The following is a 17,729-nucleotide window of genomic DNA, read 5'->3' as shown; positions in this document are numbered from 1 at the left end:
TTATGTTCAAGTCAAGATTTATTTTTGTGCTCTTAAGCGCATCATGTATTCTTTAGGAGGGGTTGTACTTACAGTAAATCTTTGTGGTAATTAACTTATTTTTTTTTTTTGTGAACATCTTTAAAGCATAGCCATTAAAGTTGGTTCTTTTTTTTTTTACCCCTTAAAAATAGTAGAGGGCTTCCCTGGTGGCGCAGTGGTTGAGAGTCTGCCTGCCGATGCAGGGGACACGGGTTCGTGCCCCAGTCCGGGAAGATCCCACATGCCGCGGAGTGGCTAGGCCCGTGAGCCATGGCCGCTGAGCCTGCGCGTCCGGAGCCTGTGCTCCACAACGGGAGAGGCCACAACAGTGAGAAGCCCGCGTACCGCAAAATAAAAAAAAAAAAAAAAAAAAAAGTAGAAATTGTTCAGTTATAGTTTATCAGTTATATTTATAAATTCAAAACCAGCAATTAAGTGATTTTTTTATAACACATCACAAAATTAGAACTTAAAAATGATGTGGACTTTTATTTCTTAATTCCCAATATGTCTCCATCCTCAACAGTCTGGCTGTATTTCTCCTGTGTTTTATATGTGGGTGACCTTCATCTGTTTGTGTATAGTTTTTCTTAGCCTAAGAGTGTTTATATACCCTTGTATTCAAGTAAATTTGGACAAATTGAAAATGTCAGTCACTCTACAAAACCTCAGAAGAGAGTAAAAATAACTCTTTTTAAGAGGTAAGTGTATTTAATAATGGTATAGTGGACTTTTAAAAATTTATAATTTAGACAGTGTCTCTCCCTTGAGAGTGTAAAGTCTTCAGTAATTTCTCGTTTATCTTTTCCTAAGGCTTCTTGGGCCTGCTTTTGACTATGATTCCTGCCTTGTTCTTTTAAAATTCAGAGTAATAGAAGTGGGCCCTTCTCTGAGTAACCCTGCTTTCTGCCATAGATAAAATGACAAGTCTGAAAGTTCTGCTGAGCAGATGTTCAGTTAATTTTGGAGGCACATCTGTCCTTTGAAAGCCCTTCTGGAGATTTTCACACTTCCTATAAGTATATTCTACAAGGGGAAATGGGAAACTGATGGATTGGAAGGCAAATCTGGAATAGCCCAAGAAGGTATGGGTGCACAGGAGGATAAATAGCTTTTTGGTTTTATCAAGGAATTGTTGGGGCCCAGGCTTCTAGCTCACAGGGTCAGGCCATATGTAGAGGCAGCTGCTGCAAGAGCCTTGGTTGGACCAAACCCCAAAAGCATTGCTTGGCACTAGACATCCCAGACATTGGGGAGGTAGAACAGGAGGGAAGAATACTTGCAAACATATAAGTGTTCCAGGCACACCAGTTCCATGGCAGCTGAAGTGGAGCAGGTCCAAAGGAGGATGTGGTAGGGACAGCTGTCATTAAGCCGCATTCACATTGACCCTCTAGACTCTCTGGGATTTCTCCAGAGTTCTTCCATCCCAGTTTGGCTGTACATTGGCTCAGCAAACTAAGACATCCTACCTGCCTTTGGTGGTATCTCCCACGCGATAGTGTGAATGTGCTAGTGGGGTATAGATTTTGCACCCCCCAAACATGCAAGATACCATGAAAGGTAGGAAGGATATGGTAAAGAGATGAACCAGAAATGTTCTTTGCCCTCAATGAGCTGGCTATCTTGTGGGAAGATAGATGAGGGAAGCAAGTCTGAACTAACAGATGGTGTGCATTTAGAGTCAACAAGGAATAGAGACAGTAATTCTGACTGGGCGCTCCCTGGAGGAGGTGGCATTTGACCGGGGTTTCGAATATTCGGAAAATTTGGATGGACAAAGAAGACAACGCAGCAGATGTTCCAAGCTAGAAAGTACAACGAATATAGCGTATTCCCCATTTCCTACCATACATGAGAGAAAATTAAAATAAGAATTGATCAATTTCCCCACAGACCTGGGGGCTAGAGACGGAACCTTTTTCTTTTCCCTGGGGCATAGGATTATCGCTTTTCAAGATCATTAAGTTAGAGTTGTGTGGGTCTAGGTTGTCACCGTCATTGGAAGCAATAATGTATTCTCCACCTTTTCATGGTAAGTGCCAGGTTCTTGTCCTTGTTGGGGCATCCCCTGGACCACCAGATACAGACTGACTCTAGTGCCTGCCTTCCTTGCCAAGTGAGCAGATTACATGCCCGCGTGTAAAATGCTTTTCACGCTGGTCTCCATGTGGCTGTTTGAGATTTTATTCATTTTATACACGTCCATCTAGCACCAGAGAATGCCATCCTCTTCAGAAGGTCAGCAGTTAAATTTTAAGTCAGTTTTGAGTGGAGATAAAATGCTTGTTCTTTTGCTGTTTGAGTAGGGTAACACGCCCTGTATCTAGGCTGGACGAGAGTTCAGAATTTGCACCCTGTATCACAGCAACTAGGGGAGGGACAGGGAGCTCAGTTCTGCTGTTAATGCAGCGGCGGTAGCCCCTCTTGGTGCTACCTGAAAGGAAAGCCAGCCCTGGGAGTGGAGATGAAAGGGGTTCCAGGGAGAGGTGAGCAGAAATGGGCAGGTTGAGGTTTCGCAGGAAGCTCTCAGCTGAACCCTAGCAAGGAGTGGGCTCGCCTCCAGCCCTGCCCCTGTTCCTGAGGCTGTTTCCAGAAGCTGCATTCAGCCCGGTTTACACAGTGGTTTTACTGAGATGCATGAGGAACATACCCTCTCTCTGTCCTCCTCCTCGAATCCTGCTGCTCTCTTTCCCTCCCGTCCTGCCAAGAGAGGCGTCCTGGCTCTCCCTAAGTCTGCCAGGCCTTTTCCATCCACCCTTCCTGGGCACAGGACAGCTGACCACAGGGTAAGGGTAACCTGTTCAGCAAGTGACTGGCGCCCGAGGTACCTCTGTGTTCTGTCTGCGAGCTCCCTCTCACCAACTCCAGCTAACCTCTCTTCCTTCTGCCTCTTCTCTTCTGCTAACCTGCTTGCTGACCTGTACAGACGAACTCTACCAGCAACTTGAGCAAAACCGCCGCCTAACTAACCAACTAAAGCTGGCCCTGAATGAGGATTAAACTTAAGTGGGAGAGAACCTGGGCTGAATTCTAGGAACGCAGCCCATGGGCAGGAAATCTAAGACTGTCATACCTTCACCTAATAGGGTTGAAAACGATTCCTTTCTGCAGAATTGAACATGAATCAGTTGAAAGGCTGGCCTTGCCTGCATTTTCCTCTCATATCTGGAATAATTAAGTTCTCTTTAATCCCCAAACCGCTTTTATGGTAAAATTACATCTGTGTATATGGATCAATGTTTATAATCAATTCAGCACTCGTCTTTGCAAGAGCAGGTCCTCTTGTTTGAGCTGATACATAATGAGGACCAAAAAAATGTTTTCTATTTCCTACAGAGAACTGAGTCTTGCTTTAAGTTAGAAAGCCAAAGCAGAGGGGTGTGTATGGGTATAAGTATATATATATATATATTATATATAGGATGTGATATATATATAATATATATTCCTATTACATATTCATATTTCTAACTTCTAAGTATCTGGTATAGTGTTTGAAATATGATTACCTATGCTTGGGCAAAATAGCTTTTGAAAACAGGAGTTCATGTCAGAAGTCCCTGATTGTCTGAAAGGTATGCTTTTTATTCAATCTAACAGTGTTGTTGGATTCTGGTGAGAATGTCATGCTAATAATAAATAGAACACTGTGAAAATAATAATAAGAGAATGTCCTACTGGAGTGTGCATGAAACATGTTGGTAATTTTTTTTTAATGAGTAACAGAAATAAATCATTGAAAAAGTTGTCAGAAAGCCTATTTACGTCATCTTTGTTTTCTGTGAGACTGTGTTACAACACAACTCTCAGACCTTAACTGCCTGTAACTCAGAAACGTCTGCTGTTAACTTCAGTGCTGCAAGCACCTCTCCCTGTTCCCACGGCACATGACCAGTGAACCTTCACCAACCCCACCTGCATTTTGTCCTCAGTGGATTGTTGGTGGAGGTTCACCTGGCCACTCTGTGAGAACCTGCTGTGCCTGTAGTTCCTTCGGGTCCAAGACAGCTTCCCCTTCGTAGGTCCTTGTCTGGAAATGAGTAATGTCTTATGAGCATGCCTGGCCCTAATCATCTCATCCTGTGTTTGTGATTGATGTTTGCCTGCCTAAATGTACAAACCACTACTGTGTCCAAAGCGCAGCTATTCATGACTTAATTTTCTAATCCCACCACAGAGAAAGTGGCTCATGCCAAAGAAGAAAACCTTAGTATGCACCAGATGCTGGATCAGACTTTACTGGAGTTAAACAACATGTGAAAACCTCCTTAGCTGCGACCACATTCTTTCATGTTGTTTTTGTTTTTTGTTTTGTTTTGTTTTTAAACACCATGCTTACCATGAAACCCCTTAAATGCATTTTTATTTACTTTTACCACTGTCACAGATACATCCACAAAGAAGCAGCTAGATCAGGGGTGGGAAAGACACACACACAGGCAAGCCCGTGTCAAGGCGACAATGATTTAAATGTGCCATTTCCCAAGTTGACGTTGCCACACTTCGTAGAGAGTAGCAACACAGTATGCTTAGCCCAGGAATCCTTGCTGAAGCAGGAAGATTTTTCACTCAAAGTGCCAATGATACGTGAACAGGAAGATTAATGTTGGAAACACAATCAGGTGTGGATTGGTGCTACTTTAAACAAAAGGTCCCACTGTGGTCTTTCATTCAATGTTGTACAATTTAGAATTCTGTCCAACACTAATTTATTTTGTCTTGGGTTTAATGATGAGGTGAGACTACGGATCCTGTCTGGCAGAATTCACCAAAGCCAAGGGTTTGTAAGCCAACGTGCTCTTCTAAGGCTTCTGTTTTCTTTTAATTGGCACATTTGCAGTTCGTTACAGCTCGTGGGATAGCATGCGATGTGGATTTCCACCATGTTCAAGTGAAAGATTTAGGCACCACGTACAATGGTGAAGAAAAAACATTGTCTTAAGAGTTATAACTGTATGGAAACCTTGTATAATGATATGGAATAAATGCACATTGTAGGACATTTTCTAAATGGGGTGGTCCTGTCATTTGTACGTTTTTACTTTGTGAACTTTAGATCGTGTGATCGACCTACCTTCCCTCACACATGTTTCTTAAAGCAAATTAATATCCCAATGTCCAGGAGGAAATTGGGTTTCATGTGTCATCCTCCCAGAAGCACTCAAGCCAGCATCCCTTTTGTCTGTTAAAGTTACAGCCAAGCAGCAAAGGACACTTTCCAAGTCCAAGCCTTTCTCCAGGTTATGGGTTATATCTGCATGTACATACATGTAGACCTTTTGCCATGCCTCTACTTGCTTGGGGATTTTTCCTCAATTCTTAGCTAAGTCTCTAGTAGTGGCAGTCATACACATCAGCAAATTGTGGGTTAATGCACCAAATGTGTTGTCACCTAGCAGTGTGATTCTACTTCAAAGTAGAAGTAAAGGGTCTTGGTGGTTTTCTGCTTTCTAACACATGTTGAGTTCTAAATTCCAATACATCTTCTTTTTATTGGACTTGGAAACTGAAAACATCACAGGTCAGTCTTAAAGACGTTAGACAAACAAAAACATTACAATATTAGTACAATATTGTACAATATTAGTTGTACAACATTACAAAAACAGATTACAGTATTAGTTGGCTAAACTTGTGCTACAGCAGAAAAAAGAGACGTTCCCATGAAAAGCGAACACAGTAAAATGGAAATAAATTCATTTGGATGCATGGATATTTTCAGTGAAAAGGATTCAGTATCTCTGTAGCTGTTCTTCCACACCCTTTGATCAGGTATTAGGTTGGCCAGAAAATGCCTTCAGTTTTTTTTTTTTTGTTTTTTTTTAAAGAAGATGTGGGGGGGTAGGAGTTTTTATTTATTTATTTTTGCTGTGTTGGGTCTTCGTTTCTGTGCAAGGCCTTTCTCTAGTTGTGGCAAGCGGGGGCCACTCTTCATCGCAATGTGCGGGCCTCTCATTATCGCGGCCTCTCATCGCGGAGCACAGGCTCCAGACGCACAGGCTCAGCAGTTGTGGCTCACGGGCCTAGTTGCTCTGTGGCATGTGGGATCCTCCCAGACCAGGGCTCGAACCCGTGTCCCCTGCATTGGCAGATTCTCAACCACTGTGCCACCAGGGAAGCCCGCCTTCGGTTTTTTAACTAAAAATAAAAGACATTTTTCATTTTCACCAAGAACTTTACTGAACAGTGTATGCACCCTTTTGTTCCACTGCCTTCCGCCATTTTTCAGGCAACTTCATAATTTCATCTTCCCAAAACTTTGTATCTTTTTGAGCAAAGAACTGTTCCAGATGCCTTTTACAGTCTTCCAGGGAATTGAAATTTTTTCAAATTAAGAGAATTTTGTAAAGACCTAAATCAATGGAAATCCGAAGGTTCAATGTCTGGTGAACATGGTGGATGAATCAGAACTTCCCAGCCAAGCTGTTACAGTTTTTGCCTGGCCATCAAAACATGCAGTCTTGCATTATCCTGATGGAACATTATGCGTTTCCTGTTGACTAATTCTGGACACTTTTCGTTGAGTGCTGCTTTCAGTTGGTCTAGTTGGGAGCGGTACTTGTTGGAATTAATCATTTGGTTTTCCGGAAGGAGCTCGTAATAGAGGACTCCCTTCCAGTCCCACCATCTGCACAACATCACCACCTTTGGATGAAGACCGGCCTTTGGTGTGGTTGGTGGTGGTTCATCTTGCTTGCCCCACGGTCTCTTCCGTTCCACATTGTTGTACAGTATCCACTTTTCATTGCCCATCACAATTTGTTTTAAAAATGGGATGTTTTCTTTACGTTTCAGTAGAGAATCGCATGTGGAAATAAGGTCAAAGAGGTATTTTGTCCTTAACTTACGTGGAACCCAAACATCAAAGCGATTAACATAACCAAGCTGGTGCAAATGATTTTCAGTGCTTGATTTGGATATTTTGAGTATGTCAGCTATCTCCTGCATGGTATAACGTTGATTGTTCTCAATTAATGTCTCGACTTGATTGCTTTCGACTTCAACTGGTCTACCCAACCGTGGGTCATCGTCTAGCGAGAAATCTCCAGAACGAAACTTCGCAGACCACTTTTGACACGTTCGATCAGTCACAGCACCTTCTCCATACACTGCACAAATCTTTTTTTGCATTTCGGTTGCGTTTTTACCTTTCTTGAAATAATAAAGCATAATATGCTGAAAATGTTGCTTTTTTTCTTCCATCTTCAATATTAAGATGGCTACACAAAAAGTCACCAATTTTGATAAGTGTTTTTTTAAATGCACGCTGATATGACAGCTGTCACATACAGTCTAACAAAATTGTTTTGAATGAAGTTAAAGACAACTAAGTGCTACTAGAGCCATCGTATGGGAAAAAAAACGAATGAACCTTTGGCCAACCCAATATTTTCTCTCCACAGACCCAAAGAGAAGCTTGGCGGCCAGGTTACAGTTCCCACCTCTAAAAAGCTGTCCTTTTTCTCAAGGCAAACTCTGCATCTTGGCCTTCCTGCATCTTCACCAGCCCTGGGCACTTCCCTGCCCATCCTTAGCTAGACAGAGATGCCCCCTGCCTCACTCTAGTCAAAAGCTCTCCTACACCCAGCATCTTTTCACTTTGGGAGCCAGATCTGGCTTCACTTTTCCTAGCTGCCTAGCCTGTCGAGTCCTTAAATCTGAGATTCTTCTTCTATGAAATGGGCCCTTAGCTCACAGGTTATCATCGTGGAACTGGAATGTGTGACCCAGGTGATAAGTACACAGCACAGCACGTCGGGCACGCTCGATGGCCCTTCCTGCTGTTGCCCTCAATGTGCCGCGTGTGCCATGGAGACCAACACGGAAGACTTGGGGAAGCTGGGACAACACTAACTGCCCCATGTGGCAATGATTGTTATCAGGACTATTCTCAGATACCCTGTGCCAGAACCTGTCATAAGCGCCTTACTGGTGTTATTTTAGCTTCACCTCAGTCCCGTTTCACTTACACAGAAACAGGCTCAGGGAGGCTGAGGAAACCTGCTCACAGGTCCAGAGCTCCTGAGTAGCGTGGGCTGGCGTCAAAGTCGGGCCTGTGTGACTCCAAAGCCCTGTTTGGATTCTTCCAAAGCAGCTCCTGGGCATGGGTAGAACCAGGTGAGGCAATGGGTACAGTTGGAAGAGGAGGAGGCTGGGAGGCTGGAGGTTGAGTCAGCTTGCAGCTGCCATGACCCCAGTGGGTGGTTTAAGGCCTCACTTCCTCCCTGGGTTCCAGGGACCAGATGAAATCAATGGATTACTACAGCATCATGCCAATTCGGAGAATTGTTATTACCTGATCGTTCTGATACATAGAAAAGGGAGAACGCCCTGTCCCCATGGAGCGCACAGCTTAGGTCAGACCCAGTGTGATCATCTCCGAACACGGGAGAGCGGTAAAGGCTCTTCAGTGTGCAAACACCGAGGCTGGACGCTGATACAGTCACTATTTAGAAAACCGTGTAGTACAGGCAAAGCAAGATTCATACTCTAAATTCGTTGCCAAGACTTAGCAGGCCCAGATTTCAGAATGAACAGCTGGGGACGTTGCCTTGTTCAGTGTAAAACATTGTGGAACCCCACAGAGAAAGGGTACAGGTTAAGGATATAAGCATCTTCCAAAAATAATTTTGTGATGAGAGTTCTATGATCTCTTATTAAGGAAAAAAGAAGAGCACTTTTGTGGATACATTCTGAACTTTCTGACACTGGCATTGAAGAGAACAGTTCTTACTGCTCCTAGAGCTATCGCTGGCAAGAACAAAATCTAATTTTTGTGTATGCTGCTATGTATCCTCCAGAGTTTAATACTTTGGGCCTGATTTTTATTTTTCTTCTTCAGGAAAAAAGGGCCTTTTTCACTTGAACAAGTACTTGAGTCGGTGTTAACCATTTTTTCACCTCGTCAACGCTATTTGTAAATGTTATTTTTAAAAAGATCTGTTGTCACATGTACATACAGAAAAGAAATCTGAATTCTCCAATCAAAATCCTGGGGTGCTCAGGGAGCCATCATTTCCAAAATTGGAGACGGGTTTGGAAAGAAATTGATAGAAATGGCAGGCAGTACAAGAGACGTTCCTTCCATTTTATACACTTTTTGACACTGAGGTTTTCAGAGCTACATTCCTCCAACAGAATTCATAAATTTTGTGTGTCAAACAATGAATGAAGCTATGTTGAAGGCTCACTAATGTGAATGCAACTTTTGCCAAATTCTTGACAAACAGGCATCGACCTGAGGATAAGACTGGTTGCTGCTGCCTGTGAGCTTTCTTTCCATCTGTTACCAAGGCCGTGGAGAACAAAGGGGCGAGTCAAGGCCTTATCAGGGCCTGCCAAGGCTGGTGCCTTAACTGAAGTGCTGATTCGGAGCCGGAAGGAGGCTTATCATCGTCAAGGCTGGAGAGTTGGGTGGCTTGCTCAAGGTCACCGTCTGCTTGAGTTCAACCCCAGTTCCCCTTCAGGGCAGGCAGCGCAGTGGGGCTTGGAAACCAGAGGGGCCAGCTTCAGGCCCTCCGCCACTCACTGTGTGACCCCAGGTTAATTTTACCATTTGTGCAGCAATTTCTCCATCCTTCAAGCAGATGGTTTGCCTGTGCACTTCCTCTAAGGCAGAGAACTAAACGAGGTGATGATGTATGTAGTCTCCCCACCTCCGCCCTGCCTCTGCCTCCAGCCCCTCTTCTGCTCCTTAGCCCTGAGCCTTTTTTTCTCCCTGCGTTGGGTCCTTAGGGAAACTGAAGGTAACTTTTTTCCTTTTGAAATGAAAGAGACCATTCATGGCTTTGCAGTGGTATCTCACACATAAAATGCATTCTCAGTACGTTTGTTGATTGGCCCAGACACAAATGCTCAAGTAACAGTTGCCACATGGTTAATCACCTGTGCACAGGGGTGAAGAATGTTTCAAAGTAGTAGATTCACATTTCATATTTAAGCAAAACACTGGCCCTTGAAAATAAGTTTCTGTTGCTCCGTTTCTTGCATTTGGATGCGTTGCTGAGTGGAAGCTAACAGAACATGGGATCCTGCTGGTAGCCCTTGCAGCAGATGTAAGTGAAGGCAGATCAGCCCTCATTCATTCATTCTTGAGGAGCCACGCGGAATCCCCTGTCTCCAGAGGAAAGCTAATGACGGGAAAGGTACAAAGCCCTTCGTGTGTGTGGCCCAGGAACACACAGAACTCTGTTCTGTCTCCCGAGGGGCCGACTGGACATGGCTGGGCCGGAGGCATGAAGGAGTCAGCTCCCCTGGGTGGATGCTGCGTGAGGATGGGGGTGAGAGGTGAGTACACTTGATGATGGTGAGTCCTGATCTGTTGTCAACTCAGGAGATACTCGGAATTTGAAATGCTGCCTTTCCAGTGGAACTCGTGTTGCTTAGACTCATAAGTTGAAAATTAAATTCCCAGGTACATGCCATGGAATAATGTAGTCCTGTGGCCTTCCGATGAGCCAGGTTTTGATGTGCTGACCACATCCTGCATCAGAACTAATCCCCCACCCCATCCCAAGCCCACTTCCTCTGTGAAAACCTGTTTCATGATAAAACAGTTTGCCAAGTAACTCCTTGAGTCATGCTGTGGTCAAGGACACTGCTATCCAAAGTGAGCCCTGTCAGTATCCCGAAAGGGTTAAATATTGATGCTAAAAGCCCAGTGATCAGCCTGTTAGAAATGTGACCCAGCACCCAGGCAGTAGGGTTTTTCATTTTTGTTTTTAAGATGAGTGATGGCTTCATAGAGGTGGCTGGCATATCTGCATCTCACGACCCAGCGGCGAAGTGATTCATTGCTGGTTTACTTGAGCTTGGTCACCACCATTCCCATGATGTGTCTTCCTGCTCTGTTCTCACACAGTACCCTTTTCCAGGATACTCCAGGCCTGTCTGCCTTAGCACCTTCCCAAGAAATTAAAAAGGAACAAGGCAGATAATCTGCCTAGGAATAGGAATGTAATCAGTGTAAAGAAAATGTGACTCCACGAAGTGTCTCTGGTCTCAAATCCTTGCAGAACTGTTCGTATCTCTTCCATCCCTAACCCTCTACTTGAAAACTCCTATCTGGAATGTCTCTCGTTTCCAGCTTATGTTCTCTGTTTCCCCTCCAGCTATAGTTTTTCATTAATCTCTTATTCTGCTCACTCAAACGTAGAAAGGGCTTCCCTGTTGTCTTCTAGTAACCAGAGAATATGTGCAGATTAAGATTATAAGTAATTTGGCCTACAGGACTAAGAATTTCCATTTAAGAAGAATTTATATTATTTTAGGGACTGGAGGTTGGAGGACAATATAGAAAAAGTATAAAATAGAATTCTTGCCCTCAAGGAGTCTATAATCTAGAGGAGGCAATGCACACACATTAAGAAATAATAATAGGGTATGATTGCCTGGCAAAATGAAGAGTAAATGATACAGGAGTGCATTGAAAACAGGCATTGGGCCCCCGTTCCTGGAAGATTTTTAACCACCTAAAGCCAGTGGGAAAGTCTCAGGCATGCTGTGCAATTTTCTTGAGAACTCCAGCCATAGGCATGCATGACTCACCCTTATCTCTCAAACCTTAGAAACAAGAGCTCTGTTAGTTTATAAATGCTTTGGTTGTACTATTTACTCTGGGCACCAAGCTTTTTGTTTTTTTATTGTAGGTTTCTTTTGCTGAACTTAATCTACAAATTCTTCCCTCATACCCGCCTCCCATTTCTTGTTTTATGCCATTTAACTTTTTAAAAAATGTTTTGGTCCTACTATACCTTTGCTTTTATCCTAGAGCATCTCCCAATCTTCAGAGCAAGGAGTAGAGTATAAATAAATAATTACACGGACTCTTTGAGACCTCAAAATCAGCTTCCTACTCCACAAGGGAGGTCTGCAGGGAGTCTTTGCTTCCTAGGAAAGCAGATGGATGAGAATCACCACAAACACTCATTTCTTCCATAGGAAGACTCCCTAGTGCTCTTTCCTGTGGACCTTAGAGAAGAGTCACTTGACCTGCTGGGGTTGCCAGACTTCAGCCTTCTTAATGGGTTAGGAGCCCTGGGGGTCTCCAGATAATCCTTCTTCCAGACTTCCATGAAAGATGGAAAGCAAGGTGGTGTGCTGAGAGAATGGGGTTTCACTGCTGTATTGATAGGAACTGCTGGGGGGTGGCAGCTCCCTTTCACTTTTCTAGTTTGGATTCCTACCCAAGATAGATAAAGTATTACTGATTAACATAGCATAATGAAATTTGGATTAAAAAGACTCTAAGCTGAAGAATTAATTCTAGCTTGTGTAACAGCAATAGATACCTATTTATGTATTTAAAGGAATATGTAAACTTCATGCAGCAATTTGCAAGCTCAAATGAAAATCTATTTGCCATATTTGGATATAGGACTGCAAGGTAAATAAGCCAAATGTACACATAAGGTACAAGGCAACATATAATTGTATACATTTCCAGTTTGTCACAAAAGATTATAAAAATAAGAAAAAGTCTATAAGGAAAAGGGTCACTTATAATCTCACCACCACTTTAAAAATTATTGTCCATGTCTTTTGCCTGTGCATATATATAGGACTTTGTATTTAAAACCTTATTTTTTATTCAAAAAATTTGCATAAGCACCTTCCTATGTTCCTAACCTAGTCTTCATGGTATCATTTATGATACTCCAACTGGTTAATGTGCTGTAATTTGTTATTCTCCTATTTTTGAAAATTTGGATTCTTTCTAGATTTTTTTGCTCTCATAAGTAGGACTGATATGAGATTCTTTGTAATTTGGATATTTTCTGACTCATAGGAAATGAAAACATACACTTAAAAAAAAAAAGCTATTTATTTTCAGTGCAGGCATACCCTAAATATAGTGTTAAGCTGTTTAACTATGTAGTGATTCCTGCTCCAGCCTGGACTGGATAGCCCATTTGATTTCCAGTCTTTGGGTTTTTCGTTTGTTTGTTTTGTTTTGTTTTTTTGCGGTACGCGGGCCTCTCACCATTGTGGCCTCTCCCGTTGCGGAGCACAGGCTCCGGAAGCGCAGGCTCAGCGGCCATGGCTCACGGACCCAGCCCCTCCGCGGCATGTGGGATCCTCCCAGACTGGGGCACGAACCCGTGTCCCCTGCATCGGCAGGCATACTCTCAACCACTGCACCACCAGGGAAGCCCTAGTCTTTGGGTTCTTAAAAAGAAACAAAACAAGACAGTCTCCCCACACTGGTTGAAATAGAGGCCTTTAAGAAATCTAGCTCTACACATTTCTCCCCCCTCCTCCTCCCACCAACAGAAACACACAATCTTGAACTTTAAGAGATGCTTTCACGGCAGCCACTCTTTCTTGTACCCCGTGTCTAGACCCAACTGTTAGAAGTGAATAATGGCTGTGAGGGCTCAGAAGCAGTGCCCAGGGTCACTCTTGCCTCCATTTGGGGAAGACCCTTAATTACTGGTAATGAACGGTGATGGAAGAAGCAGCGATAAAAGAAACTTAAACTGCACTGCGAAGGATGTGGTCTAGGATAGAGGCAAAATCCCAGGCTTTGCTCACTCTTGTTTTAAGAGCAGGCGTTTTCCAAACAGGTTTGCTTTGCATTTTGTGTTGGATCCCCGTGTGGTGAACAGATGGGAGGTTTTTATTTTAAGTTGTTTGCACTGAGGTTGACAGCCTGGAGAGTTTCCAGAAACATGGACTGAAGTTGCTTTTTCAAAACAAATCTGAAGGAATATATGCCTCAGGACGAATGTATGCCTCAGAACATATGCCTCAGAAGCTGTTCCAGGCACATTGCTGGGCCCTGCCCCTTTGCCTCCTCTCTCCCTCTTCGTGTTACAAAAAATAAAAACAAATACAACTACCAAAACAAAAAAAGTTTTGAAGTAAGACCAGAGTTTGGAAGTCACTCTGCTATTTACTGGTTGTGTGACTTTGAGTAAGCTCTTAAACTTCTCTGTCTGCAAAATGGGGATAATAATAGTACCTGCATCCAGGGCATGATTAAGATGCTACCTGTAAAGTTTTTGGTACAGTGCCTGACACAGCAAACTCTCAGTGATGGATAGCTTCTTTTTTGTGTTGTTATTTAAACACACCTTAGTCTTGTGTCTTTGCAATCAGCCATTATAGCCACCCTTCCCTGGCTTCAAGGAAAAGGCTGCCCCTGTCTCTTCCATACTCACCTGGGAGGCTGCCATATGGTGCTGTCTTTGCTCCTTCAAGGTTGCCTCTGATTTTCATCAGCTTGCTTCATCAGGATGGTTCAGAGCCAGATAGCCGATTTAGATCTTCCCCCTGAAATCACAAGGAGACAAGGCTTCATCGCCCTTCAGAACTAAAATCCAGGGAATTCCCTGGTGGTCCAGTGGTCAGGGCTCCGCGCTTTCACTGCCGAGGAGGTGGGTTCAACCCCTGGTCAGGGAACTAAGATCCCACAAGCTGCGCAGTGCAGCCAAAAAACCCCACTAAAATCCAATGTTGATGAACGGTAAGAACAGCCCCTCTCCTGTGGGGAGGGGTGGGCTTAAGTAAACCCTGCAAGACAGAAAGACCAACCGTCACCAGCTCTCTGGGAGTCACCTCCCCCATGCCATCCAGAAGACAGCGCACATGTCCCGTGTCTCCACCAGGGCATGATGGGGCTTGCCTCTGGGGTTCGGTTTCCTGGGGATTTCTCAGTGACACTATGAAAACCCAGTTCACCTGGTTGGTGATCCTATTCCCAGACAGCAGAAGGTTACTTAGGGTACTTGAAAGTTTTCTTCAGACAAGGACAAAATCCTCATCCTCCTCTGGTGAAATCCTTAGCATCGGAGGTCCTGCTTCCTGGTTTCCTCTGTTGAGATGTGGCTCCTGTCTCTGTATCTCTAGCCTTGGAACAAGGGGGTCGGGAGGAGGAAGCAGACTTTTCTCAGTAGGCGCAGATCCTGGATATGCAGAGGAGGCAGGAGCTGTGGCTTTTGTCTAGAGAGGCTTTGGACTGTGGGGCCGGGCGCAGGGACCCAGGAACAAAAGCCAAGCACCTGCTCTGTGCTTCTGGGTCTGGTTAGCCAGGGTATCTGACACCAGGGAACATCTTTCCTTTCACACTCCATTGTCCTGTGGCTTCAATTACATTCTTGACTCAGAGCCCAGGAATGAGGATAGCAGGCACTCCAGAAATTCTTAGAGCAGCGACTCGCTCCAGGGAGTTTGCAGTCTCCCTACCTCCCTAACTACTCTGCACACCACTGGTCTTGCCGGTGGAGGGTGTCACCACCACCTCCACACAGCTGGGCGAGGGTTCCTTAGCCTCAGAACTGGTGTTAAGTTGGGTCCTACAGGGGTGTGTACTGAGCGCATCAGCAAAAGTAGGAGAGCCAAAGGAACGAGAAAAAAGGAAGAATTTAGTGTTTTATATTTCCCCCCAAAAAAGCACTGATGAAATCATCATTGGAAAAATCTGAATATCCTTACTTCCACTTATTTTTTTCATTCTTTTTTTTTAATTGAAGTATAGTTGATTTTGTGTTTCAAGTATACAGCAAAGCGATTCAGTTACACATACATATATATTTTATTCAGATTCTTTTCCCATATACGTTATTACAAACTATTGAGTATAGTTCCCTATGCTATACAGCAGGTCCTTGTTGTTCCACTTATTTTATTTTATTTTATTTTATTGATATATTTATTTATGGCTGCGTTGGGTCTTCGTTGCTGTGTGTGGGTTCTCATTGCGGTGGCTTCTGTTGTTGCAGAGCACGGGCTCCAGGCGCGCAGGCTTCAGTAGCTGTGGTTTGAAGGCTCTAGGGCACAGGCTCAGTAGTTGTGGCACATGGGCTTAGTTGCTCCGCGGCATGTGGGATCTTCCCGGACCAGGGATCAAACCCGTGTCTCCTGCGTTGGCAGGCGGATTCTCAACCGCTGCGCCACCAGGGAAGCCCCACTTATTTTAAATAACAAATGTGTGAAGTCTTAAGCTGACTGTATATCTCATTGATGCCATGGCCCACCACCACAAAGAGGTAGGCCCCTCTGCAAGCTTCTCACTTGTACACTTGCCCTTGACTCTCCTGAGGACCCCAGCCCACCATCCCCCAACACACGTTCACGCACGTGCACACCTAGAGCCATCATCACCTCCACCACCTCTCTCATATGGGGCAGAGGCCGACCATGGTTATGTGTTAACATTTCACGTGTTTTGGTGAGTCTGCAACATGGACAAAACCTGCGTTCAGTCCCTGGTTCTTCCCAGGTAACAAATGGATGATTTGAGGCAAGTTGTTTTGGCCTCTCTGAATTTGTTTCCTGCTCTGTCTAAGCCTGTCCTTTATGGTTGCATTAAAGAATAAAGCAGAAAATATGTCCCAGGTCTGGTGCGTGGCAGGCTACCAGTAAATATTAGGGTTGTTGATGCCCTTTCTCCACTCCTGGCCCATTCTGAAAGGAGGAGAGAGCAGCTGTCTGTCTCTAAAAAAGAACCACCGCCATCCCATACTAGCCCAAGACTAAGGGGTCTCGTAGGGCACTTTTACCCTTTGAAGTAGCCTCCTGAGTCTCCCGCCTACACTGCCCCAAACTTTAAAGGGAAGGGGCATCTCTGGAGAGAGGCTTGGTGGTGCTGGCATCATTCTCTGAAATTAATGCCTCATTTTTTTCTTTTGTTTTGGAGTCAACCATTAACAAAACACCAGATGAGTGTGTCTGAGGACTCCTCAGGGAGGGAGGCCCATCTGGGAAGGGCAGGGCCAGCCCTGAGCCTCCTTGTGTTTCAGCAAGTGGTGCGTTTCCCTTTCCCAGGCCCCTGTGTTGTGAAGCTCACGGCCAGCAGCAAGGGCCATACGTGGCGGGAGGGGCGGGGGGATGCAAAGTGTGGATTAATGCTCCCCACACTTTCAGGCACACGAGAATCACCTGGGGACCTTGTCAAAATGCAGATTCTGACTATGGTCTGGGGCAGGCCTGAGGTTCTACATTTCTCACCAGCACCAGGCAATGCCAGTGCTGCTGGTCCGTGGACCACACTTGGAGTAGCAGGGCTCTGAGGTGTCACTTGTACTGGAATGTTGGCATTACTCAGAGAGACTGTAGGTGGTGGGAAGAAACAGGAACCAACTCATTCAGCCCAGGAGTCGCAGTCCAGAAGGGAGCATGTGATGCCCACACCAGCCTGGACTCTGGGGGGATGAGGCCCTGGGGAAGTTCCACAAGACTGGATACAGTGAGAAAGAAGTAATTCCTCACCAGGGAATTGGGGCATCTTAGGTGACCTAAACTCACAAGTGCCGACTCCAGCCCTCCCAGGCTCACAGCAGGCACTGAGGGAGCTAAGGCACCAGTTAGGGCTACAGGGAGGCAAGTGCTAGGGTGCAAAATTCAAGGAGGTGCCCACTCTTGAGGTCATGCAAGTACGTGCACATGAAGGCCTCCTTGGCTTTTTTTTTCTTTTCTTTCCTTTAAATTTATTATTTTCTTCCTTCCTTTCTTCCTTCCTTCCTTTCTTTTGTGTTGGGTCTTCGTTGCTGCAAGTGGGCTTTCTCTAGTTGCGGCGAGCGGGCTTCTCGTTGCGGTGGCTTTTCTTGTTGCGGAGCATGGGCTCTAGGCGCACGGGCTTCAGTAGTTGTGGCACACGGGCTTCAGTAGTTGTGGCTTGCAGGCTGTAGAGCGCAGGCTCAGTAGTTGTAGCACACGGGCTTAGTTGCTCTGCGGCATGGGGGATCTTCCCTGACCAGGGCTCT

Source organism: Delphinapterus leucas, chromosome 2 (genome assembly GCF_059928025.1).
Source record: "Delphinapterus leucas isolate spDelLeu-1000000601 "Yukka" chromosome 2, BTC_Dleu_Yukka2, whole genome shotgun sequence".
NCBI classification, from domain to species: domain Eukaryota; kingdom Metazoa; phylum Chordata; class Mammalia; order Artiodactyla; family Monodontidae; genus Delphinapterus; species Delphinapterus leucas.
Note: the sequence above shows the minus strand (reverse complement) of the source record.